General features: G+C 36.5%; 1 protein-coding gene and 1 long non-coding RNA gene across 10 annotated transcripts in view; one reads left to right on the top strand and one right to left on the bottom strand.

The window, feature by feature from the left end:
* Positions 1 to 1798: 1798 nt before the first annotated feature.
* LOC135173149 (semaphorin-1A-like) overlaps positions 1799 to 13284 on the top strand; it is a 101443-nt gene continuing 89957 nt past the window's right edge. For 6 of the 7 annotated variants that reach the window (XM_064139837.1, XM_064139835.1, XM_064139838.1 and 3 more), the window contains exon 1: positions 1799 to 2364. The gene's annotated coding sequence lies outside the window, so the exon portion shown is untranslated. Of the gene's footprint in view, positions 2365 to 11577; positions 12094 to 13284 lie in introns of those variants that run through there. The other variant, XM_064139833.1, reaches the window with a different exon arrangement.
* On the bottom strand, positions 3284 to 11578 carry LOC135173153 (uncharacterized). Of its 3 annotated transcripts, XR_010301257.1 has the most exons (4): positions 11366 to 11578; positions 7989 to 8083; positions 6677 to 7913; positions 3284 to 6610 (listed from the first exon to the last, which is right to left on the bottom strand). It is a non-coding gene; the product is annotated as an uncharacterized LOC135173153 (long non-coding RNA). The 3 variants fall into 3 exon arrangements; XR_010301255.1 differs by having other exon boundaries at positions 6677 to 6736; positions 7724 to 11431; XR_010301256.1 differs by having other exon boundaries at positions 7989 to 11431.

Here is a 13284-nt window from a genome sequence, read left to right as displayed (position 1 = left end):
TTGTTGTTAATGGAATGTGGAGTTAGCTATTCTATAACTAATTATAATATTAAGTTTTTACTTAATTTCAAATGCTTGATAGAGATATTCTTGAAAGTGATAATAATAATAGCAATACTTTGTGCAAGTATAGTCGAATTGAATTGTATTTAATCGAAGAATTTTGATTAATTAATTTTTCAGAACTTTTTTTCATTGATTACCCTCATGAAACTGGAAATCCTCGCTAATAATCTAACTAAAAATCCTCTCTCCTTGTTTCCCCACGAATAATAGTGCATAATCTCCCCTCTAACACTATTATAGGATATTGCAAATACGTGTCCTGTTGCTGAGTTTCTGGAAACGGTGGGAGAACACAGTGTGGTTATCATCACACGCGAGTCCCTTGCGACTACGTGCGCTCTTTCCTGTGATTCTCATCGGAAGGAGGGGGCGTCATCCTCTTCGCTGCACATACACCAGTGTTTCTCGGAACCAGAGAGAGAGAGAGATACTGACGCGCTTAACATGCACCCTTTGTCCTTTGTACGTCACTTGCAAGAGCGTACGCACCCCTTGTTCCTGCTAGTCCTCTGTAACTCTCTTCCTCTTGCTTACACCAGTGCCTTACCAGTGTACACTTTATAACAGTATACACGAGTACGAAATAATCCTCGATCGGACTGACTGTGTATGTCGGGAAGAAGAGGTACGCGCCGATTCCCAGGCGGATCAATTAGCATTCAATACATAACTTACCGTGTTGATTGTACGAGGTACAATCGCCTTATTGATTTCATATACATGACAATATGTTTACAATGTGATATGAAATAAATGTGAAACTCCCTTCTTTTTTTATGATGGACTTATCCTTCAAGTGGATCGCGCGACGAAAGCATTATCATTGTATTAAAAAAAAATGTTTTCAAGGGATAATTACTTTTTAACATTTAATATAGAGGTAATTTATTTTGTCATTTGTGTAATTAAATTGGATTTCTAAAGAGAATCATTAAATTATTAGTTAATGCGTTAATTGATTAAATTCACTGGATTGTTACTTAATTAATAAGTATCTCATGGAGTAATTAAGAAACCAGCATAGTGAATTTTCATCAGCGCAATATAAACATGGTCGAAGGTATGTTGGAATAGAAGGTAGGAATCATGAAAAAGTGGGAGAAAATATTTCTGAGCCTGCATTTCGCTCGAATACATTAGCACACATGCCTCTCGATAGAATGGAGGCCCCCAAGTATATTACCTCGATAGCCGAGGGCCTCCAGGGCAAGTTCTTACAACGTGAATACCGCTCACAGTTGCAACTAGTGCTTGTGATCACAACCACATACTGAGACGGGGCAGAGTGAATGTACGGGAGGCATTCGAGAAAAATTACAAGGTTTACGTGTTTTGGTAGTCGACAGCCGTCAAGGATCAATTACAAAAATTAATTCCAATTATAAAAAGAATCATAATTCATGACATGTTTGTTTATCAATATCTCCGACGTTTTTGAATGTTTTTAATCAACAATTCTCAATATAGAAATGTAATTATTATTGAAACTCAATTCCTGTTGCATACATTTGTTTTCATTCATTCTCACCTACCAACTCCAAAAAACGGCGGTGGCTATGGCTGGTTGAACAGTGTCCTCAGTCTTACGGCCGTATATTTTATATTATTTCTGCATCCAAACGTAGGACAAAAGTATACACAAAACAGAAGAAGAAAGACGGCGCGTGAGTGGTTGGCGTCGTAATGGTGGGGGGTCCCGGCTGAGACCCTCAACGGTTGGCTGTGCCGCTGTGGTGCGACTCAGCAGTTGCGACATGAACGCCGAGCGCGTCGTTTCTGTTTCTGTGTCTAGTTGTGTAAAATCCCTCACCGATGGTTTTTACTCAACAAAAAATCCCGTATCTGTGACAAACCGAGTGCAAGACTAACCGTAGAACTCAGTAAGAGCGTGAAAGCAGAGGTTTAGTGTCGTTGTCGTATTAGATCGGCAAGTGGGAAATGTTTATGTTGTTTTAAAGTTAGTGGTTTGGAGTTTTGTTTCCACCGATATTCAGTGCTCGTGGATGAAGTAAATGGTGTACATTCGTGATAACATCCTGACAACCTGAGGATCTAACCTCTCTGGAGTATTTAACACTTCTCTGGATTATTTTTTTTTTCAGCCCTCGACAAGTGAAAATAAAAGTGAAAAAAAAAACAACTTGTAACGCTTGATTGCCGTTGTTGGCGCGACGAGGTGCGTCAAGGCATTTCTTCGGAAACTGTCGCGTGGTGGCACTGGTGAACGCTTAAGGGGTAATCGACCTCTTTTTTTTCTAGCTGAGTTTATTCTTATCCCGGAGCAACAAACAATAACCGGTAAGTGATTATTTTATTTAGCCAATGAAGTTTTGTTTAAGCGATGTCGTGGGAAGACAGGCGTTTCGTATGCTGATTCCCATTTTTTTCGTGGATAATGTTTGCTATATTCTCCGTGCAGTGAAAAAAGATTCCAGCTTATGCTAACTATTACGGAATGTATGAGATAGTAAATCATGAAGTCGATATTTTTTTGGTGTAGCTATGCTCTCTCTCCCCCCCCCCCCACCCTACTACCATTCCCTGAAAGATACTGATACCAGGTGGGAAAAGTATGGGTAGTAATATGGTCAACGACTAATAATGATTACAATGGAATCATCATTTCATTATCTGCACGATCCAAAATATAGAAAAATGCGAAGGCTTTATTGGACTAGTTTGCGCTCAAATGCGAGCAGGAGAAATTGGAACGTCCAAAACAGGCTGATGTGTCAGTGAGATTCCAGTTTACCGATACTAATTATTATTTTTCTAAGGTGGGGTGAATGAAATACATCATAATATATGACATTATATATAAAACTCATTTACATACTTAAAAATTCTCTAAAGTTGCTTCTGAAGTTGGAGAATATTTCGCTAAACAGCGATAAATGGACAGAATCGTCAAATAACAGCCTCCAAAAATCGTGACGCGTTAATGCTACCAAGAAAATATTAGTTAATCGTTTTGTCGTGGATTTATGCCTCAACACATCTACTTTTTTATGGCAAGCTTTGGGAATTTTAGTCTCTATGCGGACTCACACGCAACCCCCAGGACATTGAAGGGGTATAGCGGCACGGGGGGTATTATTTCGTTATTCCCACGCGTAAACCACAACATTTGGCGTTTTATAGGTTCAAGGATTGCGGATTCGAGCCATCGAATAACTAAGGGAATAAAATCATTAAATTATTCGCCTCAAAAGGAAACTCTGAGTCTATCTCCCGAAGTCGGTAGGAAAATAATGCTCATTGTTATATCAATGAAAAATGAAAAACAAAGCATTCCAATTTTTTTTTTTATTAATATTAAAGAAAAAATCATTTTTCGTTATCATTTAATTATATCAGAAACAAATATTTTACTGATTGACACTACCCATTAGCAGAATAATGATTAGATGTGCAATGAGAAATATTTTTCATTTAATTTTTGATTGGATGAGTATTTCAAAATATTCACGGCAAATTTCTGATGAAATAGATGGTGCAGTTTACATTGTTCATGAGCAGGCATTAATGAAATTTTGAAAAAAAAATGATATTTCTCAGCACTTATTCGCGGTATTATGAAAAACATTTACATATTATTGGTGAGTGAGCATAAAAAATATATATTTATGGTGTGACTATCGGTAAAAATAATATTTCTTCTGATGTCTGTTTGAATGTTCCTCTGACTCTTCTTGCTCGATAGATTTAATTCCCCCTTCCAACAACTGTTGGTGGGACGTCTGGCTGAGTTCACTGTAGTATTTTTTAACGTAAGAAAAACCGGTTCTGCTGGTATTGGGTCTTTCTTCCTCTCGTCCCGCCACAGAAAGCGTAATATAAGGTGGTATAGTTGAGGTGGTTGGCTGCTGTTCACTGCTGCTGTGGTGGCCATGACGGTTGTACGGTGGGGGCTTTGGTGGGGATTTCTTGTTGGTTGCCCACGAACCATGAGATTCTGTTCTCGTGAAGAACAACTTTTTAAATGTTCTATCGGACACTGCAGTATAATGACATTCTTATTTTTTTGGGCTAGCTCGTGGATGAAGATAATGAGGCTGGAGGATCGGATACGTGGTGTAGACGTAGGCGGATTGTTTGCCGGAGGGGAGGGAAACATTTTCTGGTGAAAGTTAGAGATTTTTCGAGAATTTATACAGGTGATCGGAGGGGGATTATGGAGTGAGGTTGGTGTTGAGTAGAGATGGCCGATTTTCAAAATAGCCTCCATGTTTAAAATCAGGGGAAAAATGCCTGCGAGCTGTTGATTTGTTGTTAAAATTTATCGACTCTTCTTATTTGTTTCTTCCTCTTGTTTACTTTACAATAATGTTAGTTGATTTCTATCTTTTCGTATGATATTTTTCGAGACATTTACTTTCCATCCATTTTCACTACAACTCAGTGAAGTTTTTCATAAATACATATTCTGCGTGGTGAATGGGATGAATGAAAGTCTTTTCAGACATGTTCCAAACTTGGTTATATTAAAATATTTGTCGAAGTAAGAAATTCAGGTAAATTGTAAACATCTATTTATTCACAGTTACAGTTCTTCAGTCTTTTATTTTGTAGACGAGAGAAAAAAGATAAATGAACTCATTGAACCGCCTAAAATTAGTTCGAAATCCACAATCCAGCACTTTTCTCAAATTCATTAATTCCATATGCACTTGCAAAATTGGCATTGGAATTTATCCAGAGAAAAATCCCCCGGATGTTAGTGAATAAATAAATATTTATCAAACTTGAATAAGAGAATTCTTCTTTTCCCCCTGAATAAAAATGAATCCATTTTATATTTTAAATATTCCCCTCTCGTTGCGCAGGAACTTGGTATATATGAAGTAAAAAAAAGTTAACGCGGTATTTACGATATATATGTATATATTTCCCTTGAGAGTGGTACACCTGACCATGGCAGCTGCCCATAAGGTAAACGCCACTGGGGTAGTTCATTCTGAATTGAAATAGGAGCAAGAAGTATGAAGGACGGAGGGTTGAATGTACGTGTCTATTATGCTGCGATCAAAATGTATTAGATTGTGGGTTGAGTACAGTACCAAGCAGTTTGGTACAGATGGTAACAAAAGGTAATTTGATATGTAAAGAGCCGGTTAGTTTTCCATCCACTTCTAGGGAAATTAGCACGCTACATAGGGTGACATGATCTTACTATTTTCACCAAATGAATTTTCATATTTTCATTTCGAGTTAACATTACAAGGGAAAAAGCAACACATTGTTCTGTGTTTTTGTATTCCTGGTAAGAATACTTCCTAATCCCGACAAAGGAAGATACAACAGATGAAATTTCATTCTTCAATTATTAGCTTGAAAATTGAATGTAAGAAAGGTCGAATTCTTTTTATTATGATCCATTCTTATGAATATGGGGCATTTCATGGTAACTTGACCATTCCGATTGCCTCCGCGATTGTTTATATGATTAATCTACCCCAAAAAGACACTCCGAATTTCTTAAATATAGTTCCGAATTGGTCATTTTTTGTAGGACTCGTTTCACTTGATAAAAAGAAAGAAAACGTAAATATTTTTCAGGAAAAGGAAAATACCCTAGACGGCTGTACTGGATCTTTCAATCTTTATTGTTGTATATGGGCCTATTATTAACGGAGTGTATTGTTGTAATGACAACGATGAATATCGTGATTAGTGGGGACACGTGCCCCGTATTTTTATGCAAACTGGAGTCATGCCGTTGGCATTTGAAAATTATACGTTGCGCAAGCGTGACATGAAGTCTTTGACGAAAGGAGGGGGAGGGTCAGTTATTATGTGTAAGGGGGTTCTATTCAGTGTTTACACAGATGGAAATTGCCTTAGTTATTTTTCACGAGTTTTTGCTTTTTTCTCCTCTGCGTAACCGTTGAATTTTCGATAAAAATTAGAACATCAAAGGGGAAAACATGAGCCGAACATTAGTTTTATCGCAAACACTTCCAAGTCGAACTCATTCTGACTAGATTGAACCTAAAAAGTGGTTGAATGCCATTTCACCCCATGTTTCATCCTGTGGAGGTCAAATTTTTAGCGACAATTTCTTTTCGTGCAGCGTCATCATTCCAAACCTGTCATTTTCTCTCTAATTGCAAGAAGTTGGACAAAAAGAAAACGGAAGATCAACACTTTAATATCAAGCTTTTTGACTTATTTAAAAAATAGAAGTCCACGTGTAGGAATGAGAGAATGGAGAAAATGAAGAAGGAAGTGACTGAGTCTTAGGGATGATTCCCGAGGGATCGATCTTGATCCAGAGGTGGAGTTGGCGAAAATTATGCGACGGCACGTTTTCTCCTGGTCTCAGGCTTCAACAAAGAGGGCAGTGGGGGCTGGGAATGGGATATAGTCTCTCGGGGAAATTTCTTCTTACTGGAAATAAGGATGAAAAGAGGGGAAGGCAGGTAGATAAAAAAAACAAGTGTGCTAAAAAAATTGACAATAAACGTCTTTGGTGCGTGACTATGGGGGCGTGGGAAAATTCGATATGCTCGTTGCGTTACGTGCTGTAGTGAAATCCATGACACTAAAAATAATAATGAGTCTGAGGTCAAATGTTCGAGTCTTTCACAATGATGATTTGTTTACTTACCTAAAACTATGAATTATTGTTCCAAAATGTTTTTCTTCATGTCCATTTTTGCTTTCTCCTCTAGATTCCGTGATATTCATTAAAACAAGGAACAGGGTTAAAGTTATTCTCAGCTGTTTCATTACTGGGCTACTGAATTTTGTTTTTTTTTTAACATTTCGTTTCATTTATTTTCATAAAAAATATTGGAGTAAAATATTTGAGACTTTGGTCTTGTGTAAGGAAAAATGGATTGAAAAAACCGATATCTTTAAAGTTATTTTTACCTCACAGACACAAAATAATTAGTTTCATTATTTTCCCACCCTCAAATATATTCATTCTGCTTAATTAAAAACCGTGAAAAATTCCGCTCCAGTGTCCTCTTTTCCTTTGACAAAATTAATTCAGTCTTAATTAGAATTTCAAAAGCACCAAGGAGAAAAAAAAGTTCAATTATCGAGCTCATCGAGCTAAAAATCCTATTATAATACCTCCGAAAAAGCAGGTCACTTAGAGGGGAGGACAAACATATGAAAATACTAAAAATGTTGACAAATATCTAGAGCAAGCCATGACGGATAAGAGGATAAAAATGAAGAAATAGAAAAAATCCTTGATTATGAAGATTTTTTTTCTCCATTGGCATGAAATATCGCCACTGGTAAATCCTTGTTTCACTTCTTTTTCTCCTATACAGGGGAGGGAGTGGGTCCCTACGAGAGAGGTTTAATCACCATTAACCGTTGGGCATTCTACGTACACTACAACGTAATGGGCTGAATTTAATTCGCTAAGTGAAGCTATCTCGAGATTTTCATTTTCATTCTCCTTTTCTCTCTCTTGAGTTATTCACAATTTTGCCCGGTTATTTACATTAATCATGATAAAATTGTGTTTTACGCGCTAGAATGGAAAATTTTTCGTCCTGACTTTGAAATGGTTTAAGCCGACACGGTTGTATGAGAGAAAAATAAGAGTAGTTTAGGAGAGCGAACGTCTCGCCGCGTCGTTAATCATAGTTAAATTACACTTTAGCGCCTACTGACTCTAAGGCAATACTCTTACCTTTTTTTCGTTGGCCTCGGTACTTCTGTAAACTCAGCCTTATTATGGGAATTATTTATTTGGATTTGTATATGACACTGTATACGAGGAACATGAGGAACATAACGAGGCTCTTGCCAGGAGGCAGCGATTGGAGGGTCTGTAAATTAATATCGTCCTACACCATTTTTTTGTTGAAAAACATTTTAATCTGAAAAAAAAAAATTAATTATGAAACACATTCGGCATAAATATTCTGACTCCTGTAATTAAAACACTTGCGTACCATTCTTCTGATCTCCACACGCGTCAGGAATACTTTATCGCACTTGTTTCAAAATGCACTATTTAGTCTTCACTCATTTGAATAACTTCTATCTTCTATAGAGATGAAAAAAAAAAAACAGATTTTACAACCAATCCAATGAGAAAATTTTTAATTTTCCTACAATTTTTTTTATTTATCTGTTTTTTCTTCGAAGGTAGATTCAGACAATGTTGGTAGGACGCTTGAAAATTCTTCAAATAGTGTGCTATCCCATATAGAGACCATCTTACGTTCTCACCTCTCTCCTCTCAACAAGTACCTTTACTCCTTCCTTTCGCATGACGTTTTTTCTATATATTTTTTTTCACCTTCTCCACCACTTTGTCCCTCCCCCCTCCCTCCGTTATTCTCTTTCGCTCTTTTTGTTATTCGTTTTTCTTCTCCACTTCTTCTTTCTCAACAACCGCCTGAAATTGCCTCTTGCTTTTAAGTAATTGGCAATCGTGTGAAATTTTCTTTTAACGGCTATTCTCCGTACGACTGTGGACTTGAGTCTATTTATTTACGACAATTGGTATTAGGTTGAATAGTGGTGGGCCAATCAATTTTCAACGTTTCGTTTACGGAGTTTTGATTGCCTTCCTTGCTCATAATTACGTCCTGTGGCTCGTCTATTTCGTGCCAGTTGTCTCGTTAATTTCAAGGAAAAATGGTGACTATTTGGTAGTTATTTGATTGACGTTTAGTGGAGACTTCTGAGTGGGCATTTCTATTTTACAAAGTGGTAAATGAACTTCTAAATTCAACCATTCTTGGAGAAATTCAGAGTCGTCGCACTCAATATTAAACTGATAGAGTTTCGAAATCAAAGTTACCACGCGTTATATCGAAATTTTACTGATACAATACTTAATCCTTATAATTTCTACCAAATTTATATCAATTTATGAATATATATATACTTATTATTTTGAAGTTTTAGTTTTTTTTTCATTAAATTGACATTTTTATAAATGTTAATCCTATATTAAAACGTTATGGATAGGAATCAAGTAGAATTCATTAACCTAAGAATGGTTCACCCCATCTTTCCCAGTTAGTTTCGACTCATGGCTATTTGTACATCTCTATTTTAAAAGGGGGAAAATAAAATTCTTAAATTGAACTTCACTTTGACTACCTCATTTATTGTCTTTCGAAAATTTATAAGACAATTTCCTTAAAATCAAAAAAGTTGAATGAAAAATGATTTTAAGTCAAAGTTATTGTATTCATACATTCTCTTCATTTTTTAGTTGTACACTTTTATGACAAAAACTTTTAGAATTAATTTAGATTATCGGAGACAACCCACTCTTGGTGAATTTTTTAATGCTTTAATCAGCGATAATTGCCAACAGATCACTGAATAAATGAATCATCCTCATAACAGGAACTCTTCTCCCCTCTTCCATTTCCCGGACTTGAGTTAATTGAAAAAAAGTTTAATTGTTTTGTTGAGTTATCGAAATGTCCTCAATGCTCCAATCCCGTATCTGTCAACCGATGTTTCTTTGTTTCTTCCTATTTTACCATCGGAAATCATTAATGAAGTAATTTTTTTCAATCCGAATGGAGTGTATTGAAATGCAAAAATACTCAGTATTCTAGCCTCAACGAAACGACGGCTCTATTTATAACTTTCGGGTCAACTATACCACTTGTAGTAGAATTCTCTTGGCTCAATAGTCTACCAACCATTGATGATGATAGAAATTCATTGATAGATTTGGGAATCGAAATCTATGCCACTGTTATCACCCTTAAAAAGTCTGAATTTTCGTTGATTAATCCTCTTTGTAACGAATGTGTAATGCAATCCTATTGTCATCAGAGTTCGCTTGAGATCAGGTCGTCGTACTTCCTTCCCCATTCAAAAACAAATACAACAGTTGCTGCATATGCATCAGTACGTTAAATTTCTCACTCAAATCCAACAATATCCATTCTAAACGGGGTGAGAGGGCGGCTAGTGGTGGTGGTACATGTAGGGTTGAAACAACTAACAGTAAGCAAAGTAATTTTCAAAGTTAGCTTTCAAACGACGTATATAACGAAAACTCGTTGGTATCTAGCAGTTCCAGCATCATCATTGTATACACTACTGGCATTGGGTTAGATGGAATAGACACACGTGGATCCTCGAGAGTCTACCTATATGGTTTTGACAATGCCGGTTCAAACTACAAACAAGGGTATATGTAAATTAGAATAGTTTTGCGAATTTGGAGAGGTTTATTAGAGCTTTGTCAACTGCATATGTTCCTTTGCGTGGTTACATATTTCCATTGTACTCTTACAACTGATAAATCGCCACTTATGATTCTGGGCTTCTTCAATTTGTAGGGGACTAAATATTCAATTTTGCATTTTTTAGCGACTTCAGTTTGAAGATCTAAATGATGATGCTCGGGATTACATAATGATAATTGAATAAATATTTCTAGGCAGGAAAAACAATTGTTGGAAGTTCATAGAGGAATTAAGCTGTTTATTACTTCCAAATATTTGAAGACATTTTTTAATATCATCTAATAAACATTAATTTTCTACACCTCCAAAATCTGCTCCATTATCATCGAACATCAAGCACTGAATAACAAGAATATCACAGATATAGCCAGTAATAAAAAGTAACGCCCTAAAAATACCGCTGATGGAAACTGGGACAAGAAAGGGGATGAGGCCAGTGACTGAGTGGCAATAGCTCCCAAAGGGCTCGTATAATGACCAATTGCTGCCTCACTCTGTTATCGTTCCGACATTTTTCCATTGAAATTCCCTCCTCTCCGGACCCCACTCATCGGTGCAACAACAACGAAATATGTTTTCCAGCTCGTTTTCGCGTATCCTCCTTCCTCAGGGAAATACGCTCGTAAAAAGAATGAAGGAAAAAAAAATTCGATACTCCTCAATAACGGACAAAAAAATAGGCGAAAATATGGGATGTAGGGCAAGATACATATTACCGTTGGCTCACGAGTGCAGAGGGAGTCAGTGCTCACGGCTAATATGCTCAGAGATAGCAGCCGTAAGCTTTGATACCAATATCGCGCGCAATGTGCTCATTTTTATGAGTATAAGATCCTCTGTTCTTGTGACCGTCCCTCACACAACCTATTCCGTGACAATGCCCTTGGCCTCTGTCTTACCACATTTCAAACAGATCTTGTTATCAAGTTTTGCAAACAGGAGGAGTTGAAAGGAAAATACAAATTGCATAACAAAGTAGTGGAGAGGTAGGGACGAATGTGCAGATGCGAAAGACTTTCAGTTTTATATTGAAAATTATTAAAAAAATTGTAGTACTTATACACATGGAAAAATTGAACTAGGGGAAAGAAAGTAAACATTACATTGCTAAACCTAATTCACCAACGAAGCACCATTTAATTTGAAAAATATGCACACGGAATTTCGTAATTAATCTTCAAAAATCATTGAATCTATAAACAACCGACTGCGTGTTCCGTGCGCTTTGTATTTGAATTTCTCACTTCGAATAACTACACTGAGTCGTGTAAAGTATATTCTTCAAAACACATTTTTTCCAGTCTCAGTTTACAATCTTCTCCCTCTGAATCACTCCCACCACGATAAAAATAAAGCCTTGAATGACTCAAATGGCCAGCGGGTAATTGCTCCCGTCATTGTCGCACACATTCACTGGAACAAAGGCCATGCAATTCATCACAAAGAACCGCTCGTATAAAAAACATTAAACGAAGCTAACTTTTTTGCCAGAACTTTTCACGTAAACTTTCAAGCCAAACTCTTACATTTAAAAATCCTACCTGCTCAAACACACACAACTCGGTGGGAGTATTTGCAAATTTTCGTCAATTGTGTTTAGAATCGTGACTATGTGTCAAGTAAAGGGGCGACCGACAAGAGAGGAGCCGGGGAGTTATAGTTAGGGAGCGAGGTCGGGTCAATCGACTCCTAAAAGTGCATACACAAACCATTGGAATTTACCGTGACTCCCGAGACCCCCCTCCCGGCCGTCAAATAACAAACTTGAATGCAGATAGACATTGAATATATTTCGCAGTAAACCTAGGGCTGGAATGATCATTAAATCGAAGTGAGTTAAAGTTGGCAATAGTCAAACCCAAGATACCCATTATGTGTTATGGGATATCAGTTGGTTGGTTACGGGTGGTGATAGATTGTATGTGATCACCGGGCCAAGTATGTGTGAGTGTGTGCGTATAAGTGTTGAAGTGAAAGCCAATTGAAATGGCGTTAGACAATGAATTTATTGATTTTATACATTTGGACACTCTTTGAAAGGAGATAATATTCCATTTGTATCGTGAAAGTTTATGATAATTTTCAATTAATAACGCCTTGATATTTCTTATTGAATTATATTAAATATTCCTAGAAACTATTCCAGTAAGAAAATCGAGTAATTATACTCATTTTGACTAACAAAGCTCAATGCTTTTCTCGAAGATGAGAGGTTGTTCTAAAAAAATTTTTGTTCTCATATAAAGCATCATAAAGTTCATTTACATGTCCAAATTCAAGTATATTGTTGAAAAGTGGAGTGGAGGGAGCGTCACAGTTGGCATAATATTGATTCTTAATATTCCACCTATTGGAAAGTAGAGCAATATAGTATGAAGCTTTATATGTACAGACAAAGTTCCATAGTAGGCCCTTCACATATTGTCATATATTTAATCATCTCAATAGTGTGGATACTATTATATCTCTATGCTGTTTTCGTAATTGCGTATTTGGTGTTCCATAATAACTGCCTGAATTCATGATGCGTGGGATTTAAGCACTCACGGAATTTTAGGTCAACGCTAGTGAAAGAGAGGAGGATATTGTGCCATTATTGTTAGTATTATTGTCAGGAATTATCTACAGAGGTATTTTAATATATTTGGAGAACAGTCACGGGGTAATTTTGACCTAATTTAAATATCAACGATGAGTTTTCCATGGTTTGTAGATTTTGCAGTGTCGCTGCGCAGATTTCAATAGCTAGATTATTGTGTGATATCATTTTAAAGAGACACGGAGTAATAGGAATTCTTTATGTTCCCATTCTCATACCGTTTGACAGCTCCATGTGCGCTCTGGATAATTTTTAATAGCTTTGTTTATTTTTTTTCTTTATTGAGTATTATCATCGCAAAATTTCATCTCGAAATCAAAGATTGTTTGACAACTAAATTTATTGATTATAAATGTAGATGCCATTATAATCCAACTGAAAACTCTTCCTCTCTTATGAAAAGTTCTACAGTTTTGATTAACG

The sequence above is a fragment of the Diachasmimorpha longicaudata genome, chromosome 2, assembly GCF_034640455.1.
Source record: "Diachasmimorpha longicaudata isolate KC_UGA_2023 chromosome 2, iyDiaLong2, whole genome shotgun sequence".
NCBI classification, from domain to species: domain Eukaryota; kingdom Metazoa; phylum Arthropoda; class Insecta; order Hymenoptera; family Braconidae; genus Diachasmimorpha; species Diachasmimorpha longicaudata.
The sequence above is the reverse complement of the archived record's forward strand: the minus strand, read 5'-3'. Positions and strand labels throughout refer to the sequence as shown.